The sequence below is a fragment of the Cherax quadricarinatus genome, chromosome 9 (assembly GCF_038502225.1).
Source record: "Cherax quadricarinatus isolate ZL_2023a chromosome 9, ASM3850222v1, whole genome shotgun sequence".
Taxonomy (NCBI): Eukaryota; Metazoa; Arthropoda; class Malacostraca; order Decapoda; family Parastacidae; genus Cherax; species Cherax quadricarinatus.
The window spans coordinates 41,977,952-41,996,217 of record NC_091300.1 but is presented as its reverse complement, the minus strand read 5'-3'; positions in this window follow the sequence as shown (position 1 = coordinate 41,996,217).

The following is an 18,266-nucleotide window of genomic DNA, read 5'->3' as shown; positions in this document are numbered from 1 at the left end:
TGTGAGTTTCTGTACATATAGCACACGATTTGTACGCTTCTGTACATATAGTACACGATCTTTACGCTTCTGTAGGTACTTGTAGTACATGATCTGTACGCTTCTGTACATGTAGCGCATGATATGTACTCTGTACATGTAGCACACAATATATAATATGTACAAGTTGCACACGATCTGTACTCCTCTGTACCTGTAGAACACGATCTGTACTACGCTTCTGTACGTACTTGTAGCACATGACCTGTACGCTTCTGTACACGTAACACACGATTTGTGCGCTTCTTTATATGTAGAACACTATCTGTACTCTTCTGTACATGTTTATAGTACAGAAACTGTGCCTAGGCTGAACATAGAATGTGGACACAGGAGAGTGCTACAGAAACTAAGTCTGAAATGATATATAATGCAGTTTGTGTGTGTGTGTGTGTGTGTGTGTGTGTGTGTGTGTGTGTGTGTGTGTACTCACCTAGTTGTACTCACCTAGTTGAGGTTGCGGGGGTCGAGTCCGAGCTCCTGGCCCCGCCTCTTCACTGATCGCTACTAGGTCACTCTCCCTGAGCCGTGAGCTTTATCATACCTCTGCTTAAAGCTATGTATGGATCCTGCCTCCACTACATCGCTTTCCAAACTATTCCACTTACTGACTACTCTGTGGCTGAAGAAATACTTCCTAACATCCCTGTGATTCATCTGTGTCTTCAGCTTCCAACTGTGTCCCATTGTTACTGTGTCCAATCTCTGGAACATCCTGTCTTTGTCCACCTTGTCAATTCCTCTCAGTATTTTGTATGTCGTTATCATGTCCCCCCTATGTGTGTGTGTGTGTGTGTGTGTGTGTGTATGTGGGGGTATGTATGTACTCACCTAGTTGTGGTTGCAGAGGTCGATTCACAGCTCCTGACCCCGCCTCTTCACTGTCGCTACTAGGTCACTCTTCCTGCTCCATGAGCTTTATCATAACTCTTCTTAAAGCTATGTATGGATTTTGCCTCCACCTCCCTTTCCATATTCCGGGACAAGTCTCGTTGCAAACCTCTGTACTTTCTCTAACTTCTTGACGTGGTTGGCCAGGTGTAGGTTCCAAACTGGTGCTGCATACTCCAATATGGGCCTGATGTACACGGTGTACAGAGATTTGAACGACTCCTTACTGAGATGTCGGAATGCTATTCTTAGGTTTGCTAGTCGCCCGTATGCGGCAGCACTTATTTGGTTGATGTGCGCGTCAGATGTGCTCGATATTATACTCACCCCAGTGTCAATTCTATGATTCACCTTGTCTTTCATAGACCCATCCGCTGACACGTCCACTCCCAAATATCTGAATACACTCACTTCCTCCATACTCTCTCCCTCCAATCTGATATCCAATCCTTCATCACCTAATCTTTTTGTTATCCTCATAACCTTACTCGTTCCTATATTCACTTCTAATTTTCTTCTTTTACATACTCTACAAAATTCATCCACCAACCTCTGCAACTTCTCTTCAGAATCTCCCAAGAGCACAGTGTCATCAGCAAAAAGCAACTGTGACAACTCGTACTTTGTGTTTGATTTTATATCTTTTAACTCCACACCTAGTGCCAAGACTCTCGCATTCACTTCTCTTACAACCCCATCTATAAATATATTGAACAACCACGGTGACATCACACATCTTTGTCTAAGGCCTACTTTTACTGGGAAATAATCTCCCTCTTTCCTATATACTCTAACTTGAGCCTCACTATCCTCGTAAAAACTCTTCACTGCTTTCAGTAACCTACCTCCTATACTATACACCTGCAACATCTGCCACATTGCCCCCCTATCCACCCTGTCATACGCCTTTTCCAAATCCATAAATGCCACAAAAAATCTCTTTACCCTTCTCTAAATACTGTTCACTTATGTTTCACTGTAAACACTTGGTCCACACACCCCCTACCTTTCCTAAAGCCTCCTTGTTCATCTGCTATCCTTCTCTCCTTCTCTCTACTATACACTTTACCAGGCATACTCAACAGACTTATTTCCCCATAATTTTTGCACTCTCTTTTATCCCCTTTGCCTTTATTCAAAGTAACTATGCATGCTCTCTGCCAATCACTAGGTATCTTACCCTCTTCCATACATTTATTAAATAATAGTACCAACCACTCCAAAACTATATCCCCACTTGCTTTTAACATTTCTATCTTTAACCCATCAATCCCAGCTGCCTTACCCCCTTTCATTCTACCCACTGCCTCATGAACTTCCCCCACACTCACAAATTCACAACTGGCTCTTCCTCACTCCTACAAGATGTTATTCCTCCTTGCCCTATAATCACAGCTTCCCTATCTTCATTAACATTTAACAATTCCTCAAAATATTCCCTCCATCTTCCCGATACCTCTAACTCTCCATTTAATAACTCTCCTCTCCTATTTTTAACTGGCAAATCCATTTGTTCCCTAGGCTTCCTCAACTTGTTAATCTCACTCCAGAACTTATTCTTATTTTCTATAAAATTTGTTGATAACATCCCACCCACCCTCTCATTTGCTCTCTTTTTACATTGCTTCACCATTCTCTTAACCTCTCTTTTTTTCTCCATATTCTCTTCCCTCCTTGAATCACTTCTACTTTGTAAAATCCTCTCATATTTTAACTTTTTCTCCCTGACTACTCTCTCTTTTCATCAGTACAATTTTTTTTTCATAGGTATAAATCTCTCTTTTGATGTCCTATCTCCTTGATACATTTTTATCCTTGTAAATGGAATACCACTTTTTCTAGCTTTTTTTCCTAGAACTTCAACGCCAAAGATATGAATAAACATAGACTAGATATTATAATTATGATGGTGTTGTATGATTTTACAAAAGTGTCCTGGAGGTGGACCACCATAAGAGAATTAATATTTGAAGTGTTCTTTAAGATACATGGTAAATTAACTAAAAAGTAAAAAAACAGGTGAAGAACACTTTTTTTTGGCCGTTATTAGCTGTCCTCTCCTAATAGGGTCAATTTTTACAGAAAGACGGATTGAATCAATTTCTTTAAGTTAAACGGTTTTGATTTCTTTTATAAATTACACTATTTTAACTTAAATGTCTAGTCGGTCGGTCGTTCGGTCCATTAGCAAATTATTATATATAGATACCGAAAGCTTGACACCAAAAATATAAATAAATACACGTCGGTAATCATTAGTGTAGATGGAATATACTATTACAAACTGAAAATTATAGTCAAAGCTATTCTTAAAATAAATAAAATTGAGAAAAATAAAGTCAGACGTTTTCATCGAAACCTAGCAGATTTTTTTCGAAAATTGCTATTTATCATTCATTTTAGTTTATTTCTTATTTGTAATTCATTTTAATTTCCATGTTGAGGGCCCTCCAAACCTAAAGTGCCCCGGGCCCACCAAGGTCTAAATCCTTCCCTGCCTATCCCTCCTGTCTTCCAGTTTCGTCAGCTTGATTTCCCTTAACCTCTCCTCGTAGAACATATATCCCTTGGCTCCGGGACTAGTCTTGTTGCAAACCTTTGCACTTTTTCTAATTTCTTGACGTGCTTGGCCAGGTGTGGATTCCATACTGGTGCTGCATACTCCAATATGAGCCTGACGTATACAGTGTACAGAGTCTTGAACAATTCCTTAGGTGTCAAAATGCTGTTCTTAAATTTGCCAGACGCCCATGAGATGCAGCAGCTATTTGGATGATTTGCGCCTCAGATGAAGACGAGTCTTTGGCCCCCTAATGTTTGTATGTGTACTCACCTAATTGTAAATGCAGGGGTCGATTCATAGCTCCTGTATGCATAGCTCCTTTATGTGTGTGTGTGTGTGTGTGTGTGTGTGTGTGCTGGTTTTATAGAGAGATTAAGCAGCAGTCGAGTGTTAATCCTTCTCGGTCAACCGCCAAAATAAAACTTGTGTGCTTCACTTACCACACTACCAAGTCGACACAGGATATAAAATCCAGAGACAAATGCTCTCAGAGACTAAATCCACAATGATATATAGTGTAAGGAATGTGTGTATGTGTACGTGTGTGTTTCATGGATACACTGCGAGGCAACCCAATGTAGCTACTCAGTCGGACGGCCACAGACAGTCTGTCTCAGGGCGAGGTTGAAGAGGTAACTCTTTACAGTTAATGAAGAAACTCCTACCTACCCCTCCCTCCCTTCTCTTGTTAAGCAGCGGTCTAAGTAACTCAGGTGGGGGCACTCACCAGGGAAAGATACTTTTTTTCTGACCACCCGCCAGTTAGTTAACATATACTATTCACACAGTTTAATACAAATGATAAAGGTATGTTAATATTGGTTATTAAAGCAAAGGTCCTGGTCCTAGCAGTAAGACCGTGACAGAGACAGACTTGCTACCATGACACACACATCACAAAAAATCCTAACATTACACACATTTCTTGCAAAATTTATGATGAAAAATGTAGCTATACACACGTTCATCACAATAAATCAGGCAGCAAGTAAAAGGCAGTGGGGAGGTTGGTATCACTGACACTGTAGCGGGGAATTTGATATCTATTACAAAGGGACAACAGAGGCAGGAGAGCCTGGCGTTCACTACCTGGGTAGAGACAAAGGTGAGGAGCTCCGTGAAGGACGAGGCAACGTAATAACGTATTGTCGCAGTGGTCGCAGTGTGCACGACACTGCGACAATGTCAACAGCGACACACACACACATCGGGAAAACCTTACTGCTATTAATATACCTTCAACTGCTACTTTTCACATTTTACCCAAAAAAAACAAAAATCAAAACCACTGTATTGAAACGAAATGTGGAACCCTTACACAATAATAATAATAATAATAATAATAATATAAATATGCACTGGCAAATGGCTATTGTTGTAAAGAACAAGAAGATAGGATTATAATATCAGGCTTTAGCACCTGGTTAAGAAGTGAGAACAGCAGAGGTTTAGACAGGTCTCTTGACGTACGTGTGTGTGTGTGTGTGTGTGTGTGTGTGTGCGTATGTGTATATGTGTGTGTGTGTGTATATGTATATGTGTGTGTGTGTATGTGTGTGTGTATGTGTGTGTGTGTGTGTGTGTGTGTGTGTGTTATAGAAGCGAGGGCATTGTTCACATCTCAGAGAGACAGAAATAACATTCCTCACCGTAAACCATGTTGTTATTGCCTTCACTGGAGGGGAAAAAGGGGGGAGCGCAAAACCAACAGTGGATCTCACATCGCCAGGGAAAAATGGGAGACAATCAGTTTCGACCCAAGGGAAGGTGTTGTTCCATTTCTTTGAACCAGGAGCCTTTCACGAGCATCGAGGAACCTCCCTTGAAGGAAGAATATGTTTATCTTCCCTTCCTCCTTCCGTCTGTCTCTCTTCCACCATTATATTATTGTATAATGTAATATTTAATTTTTCACTGGTTGGAGAGCGTTCCAGCAGGACTGTCAATTGACCAGCCGCTCTAGTAAATGGGTCATCAGTTGACTCGGAGTCGAGTACCAGAAATTGTTTAGTTTCACCTGACGAATAAAATGCCTCCACATACTCTCATTCTCTCTCTCTCTCTCTCTCTCTCTCTCTCTCTCTCTCTCTCTCTCTCTCTACCTTTTCCCCTTCCCTCCCGTCACTCTTTGTCAATGTACTTTTATCTCTGTCTCTCATAATTATTTAGTTAAGCAGTTTAACTTCTGGTCATGTTTGCTGTGGTCTGATGGCTGCCTTAGGCTTGTCACTGCCAGTCTGTTTTTTTTTGTCCATTCTCACTGAATGTTTTTGTTGCTCATTCTGGTTTTTGTCCCTCTTTCCCTTTTTTTGTTACCCTTCCTCTGTTTCTGTTACCTTTGCTCTGTTTTTGTCTTGGGTTTGCCTTTTTTTTCTTGCACGTGTCTACCATGGTTATCAGTATTCATAGTTTAATGGTGGTTTTTCCCTGTCTGTGTTTGCCATTTATCCAGCTTTCACTGTTCTTATCTTCGTTTTATTAACCCAATGCGTAGTGCTAGAAGCTATGGAAATAAACAAAACGCTGACCAAGCTTTTTACTGGCAACTGCATATCCATATCTGACAGGTAAGCAAGGATGATCACTGCTGCAGGTGAGAAGGATGTGTTGCACAGCCTCTGGTGGTGCAATCTGAACATCCTGAGACAAAGCGTAGTGAATTAGTAAATTCATCCTCCTCCCTTCCAAATTTCACTGGTTTCAAGTCCGGATGTTCCTTATCCCGAGTAGCCCTCTATATGCATGCCTGAAAATCAGCCCTCTTTGAATTTTTACTGAATGTCTCGGTAGATGGAGGCAAACTTGTAATTTTTGGTAAAAGGCATTTTTTTTTTAGTTTTATTTTGTTTTGTTTTTTTTGTCCTGTCCTTGGTAGCCAAACTTTGTATAATACCTGACGTCGTTTGTCCAGCCTCACGCTTCTGACCATAACAAACTGCAATGAATGCTGTTGATTCATGAGTAACACCTTTCGTATTTGCTGAGGGGTCTTCTAGACTTCATTTCCCGCTCCAGGAGCGTTTACAGCCACAGTGATAGTATGAGCTGACAGCAGTTACCAAGATGTATGTCTTTAGCAACTTTGGCACCTGTGATCACTGATAAACGTCTTTGACTTGTGGGCTCCATCAAAATAAGTATGGTCAGCTGCCTTCATGCTGACAGTCATAGCACTGAAACAACCAAACTCTGATGTAGACAGCTATGTGGCAGCACTTCGAGAAGTTAGAATCATTATATATTTTTATCTTTTTAGAAAGAAAAAAAAACATTCCACAAGGAAGAATAGTTTCATTGAGGTTTCTGGCATTTAGGGTATTTTTAATATAATACTGGAATACAATATGGTGCAGACACCTGAACATCGTTCCTCTTGAGTCAGTTAATTGTGACATTGTTTCGACTCTTATCAGCGTGATGGGATGTTTTGCGTCTTTAATAGAGTTAAGGAGTAGGTTGATTTATGCCCTTAGGGTGAATAAAATATATGAAGCGAAATTTTCTTCAATGGTTTTCACAAGTCACATATATTATGAATGTCAATTATTTTAGTTTTCTTGTGAGGCAGACATTGTTGCTTAATACTTTCAACCGCATTGGTTCATCATAGCTGCAGATACCAAGAGCAGTGAATTATTTTATACAGTTTACAGTGCTGTTCACTAATTCGTAACTTCATTTGAGATGGTAGTCCCATTTACAAGCGAAGGTTGTTCCTAAGAGTGAAAGATTGTCTAAACGTGAAAAGTGTCACACTGGCAGCATCAGTGTAAGTCTCCTTGACTTAAAAGACTGTATTTATCTGCATTGGCCACCAAATTTATACAGTCCCTAAAAACTACTTTACAGACATTCCTGACGATGACATCCAACAAGTCTGAACATACTAGGTACAACATCACATATAACTAGAAGCCTGGATAAATCTAGACCAGAGAAAAGCATTAATTTATTATCAAAATGATTCTGTAATCTGGATAAGGCGTTGTTGAGGCATTTTATATCACTATTATTTGTAACATTCGTGTACCTCATCTGAAGTCCAGATCTTTGATTTATCACTGTTGATATCTTCTAAAACTTACGGCATGTAGGATCATTGATGTCACCTCGATCACCTTGTTTTATTCTCCCAAACATGAATCCTTGTCGACAGTAGTCAAGGTAACGATCATTTGATGCACACAAACCACTGACAGCATCTTGTAGTCTTATGTCAACTTGGTTTGCCTATTATTTCTTTTGATTATTATTGATTTTAAAAACAGAATTTTTGAAAGATCGCTCAGTCCCTCGGCTTGCCTTTCTATAAACATCTGCTGTCTGCCACCTACAACGAATATTTGCAACATGTTGGAATGAGCAACATCACGTTCGGTAATTTAACCAGAGAACGTTACGTCCTTTTTTTTTTTTTTTTTAAGTGGTGACCTCTTCAAGGGGGGCTCCTTGGCGTGGTGAAGAGGCTCTTGGTCTGAGGAAGTAGACCTGTTGGTCTTCTTCCTCAGACCGAACCTAATTACCCCCCAATCCCCCCTTCCCTATCCCATCCTCCCCATCCTCCCCTTTTTCCTTTCCTCCTCCTCCTCCCCACCCCTCCCATTTGCCCTTCCTCTTTTTGGCCTTCGTGATTTTTCCCACAGGCACACTAGTTCATAGGTAGGGGGAAGGGTACCGGGGTCCATCCCATTCCTTTGAGGGTCTTGGCGGTGGTGTAGTTTGCCGTGGGATCTGGATCACCTGAGGATGTCCCGATCCCTCTTCGGTATCAGAGGGTGGCTTTGGGTGTCTTCCGGGCGACGAGTGTATCTCTGGAAGCCACCTTTCGGATTCCGGGGGTGGTGGCCAAAGGAGGTATGCTTTGTGGCGGATATCCGGCCACCCTCTCTTTTGTCCACTGAGGTAGCTCGGCAGATGTGAGGTTGCTATCCCGGATTGCTGGTTTACTGGCATGAAGGGTAGGGTATGGCACGGGTTCCATGTTGTATCTGCACTACTTGCGGCGCTGAGGACCTCTTGGGCGCGGAGGGAGATTTCTGGCCCTTTCAGTCCTCCTAGGAACTATCCCTCCCCAGTCCCCCCTTTTTTCATTCTTTTTTATTTTTATTTTCTTTTCTTCTTTCTTTTTTTTCTTAAAAACAAAAAGAAAGAAGTAACCTAACCATGGATTCCCAAATCCATGACCCCACTACCCCCGGGCCCCTTATTGTTACCGCACCCTGTTCTGACCTCGCCTTGTCTTTTGGCCACTCTTTGGACACTCCTAAGACCCCTGTACCTCTTGCTGGTGCTGTTTCCTCACCCGCTTCAGGTACCGGGGCTTCCACTGACTCCTTCGATTTGTCTGACCTCCGCTCTCCTTTGACTCTCCTTTGACTATGCTTCCGGCCTCTCCCTCTATGGTGCGACGATTTTCGAATTGCCAGCCCGTCTCATGTCGGACCGACTCTGGTCCCACTTCTAAATGCCAACGACAATCTCCTGATGATGTTACTTCGTTACCTTCCCATTCTACTCGGAGAAGACCGACACATCATGCACTCCCTCTCCTCACTCAGTTTCGGACCACACAATGGACTAAATTCTTTACTTTATGACCAACTTCTTTTACTGCCTATCTTTCTGACCATAGTATTGGCAAACCACTCCTACGCCACGTTGGTAGAGATATTTCCTTTCATGCTTTTAAGAGTTGTACACGCATCATCACAGTCCAGAATTCTACCCAAGCTCATGATCTTTCTCTTCTTTCACATATCAATACTATTCCTATCACTATCGAAAAACATCATTCCCTCAATTCTTGTAGTGGTACTGTTATTCTGCCCCATACCATAGTCCAACAGAATTTCCAGACATGTGGCAATGGCATTCTCGAACAGCTGGAACTCCAAGATCTCCCAATTCTCAAGGTAGACACTTATGTTCTTCCCGCCCGTGGGCGAAGACGATACCCTTGCAATGTGGCTCGTTTAACTTTTGACAGCTGTGAACTCCCATCCTCTGTTTATGTAGCAGGACATCAGTTACAAGTTCGGAAGGTGATCCCTACACTGCAACAGTGTAGGAACTGCTGGCGATTTGGCCACCCAGCAAAATATTGCAGATCTATAGCCGAATGCCCAGTCTGTGGTGCCAATGACCATTCTAATACATCCTGCAGTCGACCTCCATCTTGCCTTTATTGTCATGAGGCTCACCCTTTATACTCTCGCTGTTGCCAGGTCTACTTAAATGAGCAGGAAATTCGTTGCCTCAAAGAAACAGAAGGGCACCCTTATGCTATGGCAGTTTCTCATCTCCGCCTCCAAGGGAGACTACCCTGTGTTTCTTATTCTTGTGTTTCAAAACGTCCCCCCACTTCTGGGGTCCCATCTTCTGCAGCCTCCTCTGCGGTTGCCAGTCCCATAGTCATTCCTGTATCTACTTGTTTTGCTGTCCTGGGCTCAGACGTCCCTACTTCAACACCTCAGTCTGTCCTCACTTCTTCGTGTTCTCCGTCACAAACCCCGGTATCGACAAGACCTCGTACGACACCTCCCAATCGTCCCTCTACTTCTCAGAGGTCCAACAAATCTCCTTTAACCCCTCCTTCCCTTCATCCACCTCCACATTTTACCTTCCCGGTCTCTGTACCTAGGTCTTCCCCTTTCACTGGCTCCGTTACAAGTGTGGAGGTTCATCCTCCTCCTCGTACTGTGCCTTCCTCCCCTGTCCCCTCCCAAGTTTCTTCCTCTTCTGCCACCTCCCGGGTTTCTGCCTTTTCTGTTCCCTCCCACACTTCTCCAGTTCCCTCCACCCTTTCGCCCCCCCCACCCTACCTTGGTACAGTCCATTACAGCTCCAATCTTTACTCAAACTCCTCCTCCTTCCATCTCCAATATTGTCTCCCATACGACGTCTCTGAACTCTGAAACACTTGAAGCAATCTCTGAATATATTGCAGAGACCAAACCATCAATGGACACTGATCCACCCTCTGTTCCTTCTCTTTCCTCTTCTCCATCTGCACAACTCTTTACAACACACCGTTCCTTCACTACTTGAACATTTTCCTTTCCCACCGCATGTGGACTTTTCTAACCCTTCTAGTCTGTAGGTACCCTTACCTGCGGATTTCAGGTATCTTTATCGTTGCCAATCATGGCCTATTTACAGTGGAATATTCGCGGCCTCAGGGGTAATCGGGGTGAGCTTCAGATGTTGCTCTCCCAGTTTTCCCCTGTTGGTGTTTGCTTACAGGAACCAAAATTACACTCTGCCGTTATCTATCCCATCTCAGGCTATAATTTATTGTATTCTTCAGATCCTTTTCCTGATGGGACCGTTAATGAAAGTGCCCTTCTTCTAAGCACTGATATTCCGTACCATCAGCTATTTGTTCATACTTCACTGCATTACACAGTAGCCCGTATCCACTTGCATAGGTGGTATACACTCTGTTCTTTGTATCTCTCTCCTCGGGCATCATCTATCCCGGATATTGCCTTTCTTGTTTTGCCATTACCGCCACCACTTCTGTTACTTGGCGATTTTAATGCCCATCATTTCCTCTGGGGAGGTCTCACTGTGATTCCCGTGGCATTCAGTTAGAGGCTTTTCTTGCTACCCACCCCCTCCATGTTTTAAATACAGGTACTCACACCCATTTTGATCCTCGGACTCATACTCTCTCTTGTATCGATCTCTCAGTCTGCTCTTCCTCCGCCGCATTAGACTTCACCTGGTCTGTTCTCCCGGATTTACATGACAGCAATCATTTCCCAATCATTCTTACTTCCACTTCATATTCACCACCTCTTCGTAACCCACGCTGGCAATTTGATCAGGCAAATTGGAACCTTTACTCACAACTAACTGTTTTTAGTGAGGTTCCTTCTTCGTCCTCCATTGATGAGCTTCTACACCTCTTCTCGTCCTCCGTTTTAACCACAGCTTCTCATTCTATACCCCAAACTTCGGGCAGGCATTTTCAGAAATGTGTGCCTTGGTGGTCTCCTGCTTGTGCTCGTGCAGTACGTTTGAAATGCACTGCATGGGGCAGGTACTGGTACAATAGAACCATGGAGAGACTTCTTGATTTTAAGCAGAAGCGTGCGATTGCTCGCCATGTCATCCGTGATGCTAAACGAACTTGCTGGCGAGATTGTCTCCACCATCACCTCTGCTTCCTCTATAAGTGAAGTCTGGAAAAAAGTATGAAAACTGAGTGGTAAATATTCTCCTGACCTGGCTCCTGTTCTGCAGGTTGCCGGTGTTGTTATAGCAAACCCACTAGATGTTGCCAATGAAATTGGCAATCATCTGGTCCGTATTTCTCAGGGGCTCCATCTATGCCCCTCGTTTCTTTCCTCAAAGTCTGCCAGAGAGTTAGCACCTTTGGACTTTTCTTCTCTCAGAGAAGAACAGTATAATGTGCCTTTTACACTTCAAGAACTGAAGGCAACACTCTCAGCTTGCCGATCATCGGCAGCTGGGCCCGACGACATTCATATTCGTATGCTACAACATTTACATCAGTCAGCCCTTGCAGTTCTATTACACCTTTTCAATCTTATTTGGTCACAAGGAGTTCTTCTACAGCCATGGAAATCTGCCATTGTTCTCCCTTTCCGCAAACCGGGCACTACGGGACATGAAGCCTCCCACTATCGTCCCAGTGCTCTTACCAGTGCAGTTTGCAAAGTGATGGAACACCTGGTAAATAGACGTTTAGTGTGGTATTTAGAGACACACAACAGTCTCTCCACTTGTCAATATGGCTTTCGTAAGGGACGTTCTACCATAGACCCCTTACTACGCTCGCTTGGATATGTATGTTCGTAATGTCTTTGCGAATAACCACTCAGTTATTGCCATATTTTTTGACCTTGAGAAGGCATATGACACAACGTGGAGGTATAATATTTTGGCCCAAGCCCACTCCTTACGCCTTCAAGGCAATCTACCATCCTTCCTTAAGAACTTTTTAACTGACAGACATTTCTGTGTTCGGGCTACTAACGTGCTCTCCCCGGACTTTATCCAAGCTGAAGGAGTCCCCCAGGGATGTGTTCTGAGCACAACACTTTTTCTCCTTGCTATAAATGATTTGGCCTCTAGTCTTCCATCCAATATTTGGTCATCACTCTATGTTGATGACTTCGCTATTGCCTGTGCAGGCGCTGACTGTCACCTCATTACAGTTTCTCTCCAGCATGCGGTCGACCGTGTTTCCAATTGGGCCACCACACATGGGTTTAAATTTTCCAGTACCAAAATTCACCAAATTACTTTCACTAGATGCTCTGTCATCTCCGATCATCCTTTATACCTCTATGGCACCCATATCCCTGAACGTGATACAGTCAGGTTTCTAGGCCTCCTCTTTGACCGTAGGTTATCCTGGAAACCTCACATTACCTCTCTGAAGACAACTTGTCACAGCCGGCTGAACCTTCTTAAAACCCTTGCTCATCTTTCATGGGGAGCTGATCATCGAACTCTCCTTCGCCTACATTCCACCCTCATTTTATCGAAACTTGACTATGGTGACCAGATCTATTCAGCTGCCTCTCCTGCTACTCTATCTAGCTTCAACCCTATTCATCACCAAGGATTACGTTTATGCCTTGGTGCTTTTCGCTCTTCCCCTGTTGAGAGCCTCTATGCAGAAGCGAACGTTCCATCCGTTCCATCCTTATCCGATCGCCGTGATGCCCGTTGCCTTCGCTACTATGTACACTCTCATGATCTCCGCAATCCTTCCATTTATAGAATGGTCACCGATATTAGTAGACATTATTTGTTCGCCGCCCCTGTTTGCTCCATCCCTTCTCTCTTGGCCTACATTCGCTCTTGTCTTCTCTTCAATTTCCACCTTTCTATGTTCATGTAGCATCTCACTTTTCCCTAGCCCCCTGGGAAGTTCCAGCTGTTCGAGTCTGTTCTTTCTCACCATCTTTTTGTCACCAGTGCCGAGGTTGGGAGACTGCTCTCTCCCGTCTCCACATTGGCCATACTCGTCTTACTCACAGATATCTCATGGAGAGGAGCCCTGCTCCTCTCTGTGAGAGTTGTCAGGTTCCATTATCAGTCAGCCACATTCTGTTAGACTGGCCACTTTATCAACGAACACGCAGAATTTGCTCTCTCTTTACCTTCCCTTCTCGTTGATGGACCCACCTTTCATCCGGACTCTCTCATTGACTTTTTGACAACAACTGACTTACTTCACAAACTCTGATGATACCTTCAGCCCTTTCTACCTCGATCTCTTGCTACCCTCTACCCTGCACTATCCCCTGCCCCGCTGTTTTCTGTAACCTACTGATCGCCCCTTCCCCCTTCTGCCGCCCAATACCCTCGCTTCCTTTCCTACCCCTGCAGCGCTGTATAGCCCTTGTGGCTTAGCGCTTCCTTTTTATAATAATAATAATAATTTAAGTGGTGAAGGTTAACTCTCCAGCTTTGTTTTACTCCCCGGGTCTGGTGTTATTTACGTGCTTTTGGTGTATATGAAGACACGACCCTCCTGGTATTTGTTGATAATGGCTTCATTTTCAGCCAGACATCTTTGTAGTCTCTCATAAATATTGCCAACTTGCTCTTGACTGACAGTCATAATAGTTCTAAAAAAAGTCACAGACTGTAAACACAAGGATACTTTATCTGGAACGTTTCTCTCCTGGGACCTCACTCTCTCCAGATATTCTGAAGAACTCAAATGGAGATCGAAATGTAGTCTTTTTTTACAGTTTCTTTCCGTGTGAATTTTCTCAATTTATTGACAAGTGTCCGCAACACTTCGATGTTTCATTATATATCTTGTTTTGCGCTAAATTCTCCCATATAAGCCTACTTTCCCTCTAAACAGAGCTATATAGACTGTTTCACATTATGGAGCCTTTTACCAAAAGCGAAACGTCGTCTATAAAGGATTATGCTCTGCAAACATGTTCCTTATGACTCTCATCGGCATGTTCTGCCTTTCAAATATGAAAATCAAGTACTTTAAACCAAGTGAAGAAGCATGTTAACCCAATGACTTACCATAGATCCAGAGGTTTAACATAGATCCAGAAGCTTACCATAGATCCAGAGGTTTACCATAGATCCAGAGGTTTAACATAGATCCAGAAGCTTACCATAGATCCAGAAGCTTACCATAGATCCAGAGGTTTAACATAGATCCAGAAGCTTACCATAGATCCAGAAGCTTACCATAGATCCAGAAGCTTACCATAGATCCAGAGGTTTACCATAGATCCAGAGGTTTAACATAGATCCAGAAGCTTACCATAGATCCAGAAGCTTACCATAGATCCAGAAGCTTACCATAGATCCAGAAGCTTATCATAGATCCAGAGGTTTACCATAGATCCAGAGGTTTACTATAGAGCCGGAGGTTTAACATAGATCCAGAAGCTTACCATAGATCCAGAAGCTTACCATAGATCCAGAGGTTTACCATAGATCCAGAGGTTTACCATAGATCCAGAGGTTTACCATAGATCCAGAAGCTTACCATAGATCCAGAGGTTTACCATAGATCCAGATTTTTACCGTAGATCTAGAGGTTTACCATAAATCCAGAAGCTTATCATAGATCCAGAGGTTTACCATAGATCCAGAAGCTTACCATAGATCCAGAGGTTTACCATAGATCCAGAGGTTTAACATAGATCCAGAAGCTTACCATAGATCCAGAAGCTTACCATAGATCCAGAAGCTTACCATAGATCCAGAGGTTTACCATAGATCCAGAGGTTTACCATAAATACAGAAGCTTACCATAGATCCAGAAGCTTACCTTAGATCCAGAAGCTTACCATAGATCCAGAGGTTTACCATAGATTCAGAGGTTTACCATAGATCCAGAAGCTTACCATAGATCCAGAGGTTTACCGTAGATCCAGAGGTTTACCATAAATCCAGAAGCTTACCATAGATCCAGAGGTTTACCATAGATCCAGAAGCTTACCATAGATCCAGAGGTTTACCATAGATCCAGAAGCTTACCATAGATCCAGAGGCTTACCATAGATGCAGAGGCTTACCACAGATCCAGAGGTTTACCATAAATTCAGAAGCTTACCATAGATCCAGAAGCTTACCATAGATCCAGAGGTTTACCATAGATCCAGAGGTTTACCATAAATACAGAAGCTTACCATAGATCCAGAAGCTTACCATAGATCCAGAAGCTTACCTTAGATCCAGAAGCTTACCATAGATCCAGAGGTTTACCATAGATTCAGAGGTTTACCATAGATCCAGAAGCTTACCATAGATCCAGAGGTTTACCATAGATCCAGAGGTTTACCATAAATCCAGAAGCTTACCATAGATCCAGAGGTTTACCATAGATCCAGAAGCTTACCATAGATCCAGAGGTTTACCATAGATCCAGAAGCTTACCATAGATCCAGAGGTTTACCATAGATGCAGAGGCTTACCACAGATCCAGAGGTTTACCATAAATTCAGAAGCTTACCATAGATCCAGAAGCTTACCATAGATCCAGAGGTTTACCATAGATCCAGAAGCTTACCATAGATCCAGAGGTTTACCATAGATCCAGAAGCTTACCATAGACCCAGAGGTTTACCATAGATCCAAAGGTTTACCATAGATCCAGAAGGTTACCATAGATCCAGAGGTTTACCATAGATCCAGAGGTTTACCATAGATCCAGAAGCTCATCATAGATCCAGAGGTTTACTATAGATCCAGAGGTTTACCATAGATCCAGAAGCTTACCATAGATCCAGAGGTTTACCATAGATCCAGAGGTTTACCATAGATCCAGAAACTTACCATAGATCCAGAGGTTTACCATAGATCCAGAGGTTTACCATAGATCCAGAGGTTTACCATAGATCCAGAAGCTTACCATAGATCCAGAGGTTTACCATAGATCCAGAAACTTACCATAGATCTAGAGGTTTACCATAGATCCAGAAACTTACCATAGATCCAGAGGTTTACCATAGATCCAGAAGCTTACCATAGATCCAGAGGTTTACCATAGATCCAGAGGTTTACCATAGATCCAGAGGTTTACCATAGATCCAGAAGCTTACCATAGATCCAGAGGTTTACCATAGATCCAGAGGTTTACCATAGATCCAGAGGTTTACCATAGATCCAGAAGCTTACCATAGATCCAGAGGTTTACCATAGATCCAGAGGTTTACCATAGATCCAGAAGCTTACCATAGATCCAGAGGTTTGCCACTTGGGTACAACAGGCCATTTCATTCAAGCTACTTCTGGATGTTGATTAAAAAACAACATTGAAGCAGAAGAACTAACACCGTGGGTTTTAATAGAGTTACAGAAGAACTAGTCTATCCACTCTGAGAAAAGTATTGTGTCATATAAAGGTTTACTGGTGGACAGTTAAAAGCGGCAAACATTGGTCAGTATCTATGAGAAGTGTTGTATAAACACAGAAAATCATTAAAGAAAAATTAATAAACCACTTCGGAGAGCAAAAGTCCGTTTATGGTTTGGTTTCCGATCAGCTAAATTCTGTATATTAAATTTATCAAGGTATCGCGAGTCACAAATTATTCAGGAACTGATGGGCAGATTGTTTTTTAGATTAAAAAAAAAAAGCTTGATACAGTTCCGAGTGAAAGTATAATCTGGAAACTACAATATATAGGAGGAATAAAAGACCCGCCATTATCTACAGAATGAAATATTTTCTGATTGAAAGGAAAATGTGAAATGACAAAATTAAAAAAGTCCTCAATGATAAAATACCAGCAGCGGGGCCTCGTGGTACTACACGTCATGAAAATGTTTCTAATTTGCGAAAAGCCATATGGTTTTTAGCGAGAAATATAAATACTATATGACAAACGATTGTGGATAATGCAGAAATCCTGCGCAAAATAAGTAATTCTAATTAATATAATATTTTTTAGATCGAATAAATTTCAGTAATCTGATTGGCAAATTAAGTCATGTGTCCAAAGCGAAAAATTAATTCTCCTTGTATTTTAAATTTACGTATATTCTTCATCTTTTGTACTGTTGTGTTTAGCAATGAAAATTATCAACTATGCTGGTACAGGTTACTTGGAACAATATAATCAATTTCTAATCAAGCTTACCTTAAAATATTAATCTCGAAAGGAAAAACAAAAATAAAAGTGTATTTAAGCAGATTCATGCTCTTTACTGGAGGACAAAATTCTTTAGTCATCTGACTCTTCTAAATTGGAATTCTTGCTCAAAATTTTATAAAGAAATGCCAGTTTCCCAGCCTTCTCTATTTCTAATCTATTTTGGACTTTTGAATGTCGTAGTGCAAATGAGAAAAACTATTCCACCACTACTGTCACTTGCAGCAGCTGCGGTGCGGTGTGCAGCTCATGAGCATCCTCTGTGGTAGTGTTAACCTTGTTTCTCAGTTAACTCCACCAGGAATGGGAAGTAAGATGAGAAAGAACTGAGGTGCCAAATAAATACATCTCACGAAGGGAATTTGCTTTAGCTTTCATCTTAATTATAATGGGCAACAGAGATGGAAAAAGAGAAATAATTGTTAAATCTTCCTCAGTGTAATGTTTATGTTTAATAACGTATTAAAAAATTATGAAAAAAGAAAGAAATATGATTTTTTTAAGCAGTTTTTTCTGATCTTATAAAAGCAATGTTTTTTTTTTCCCCACCCCGAGGAAAAGACATCAGTAAGAAAAGTTTCAAGACGACCAAATGATGAATTCTTCAGTAATTGCATAGAATCCAATCAAATTTCCAGCTTAACAGCCTAAAACTC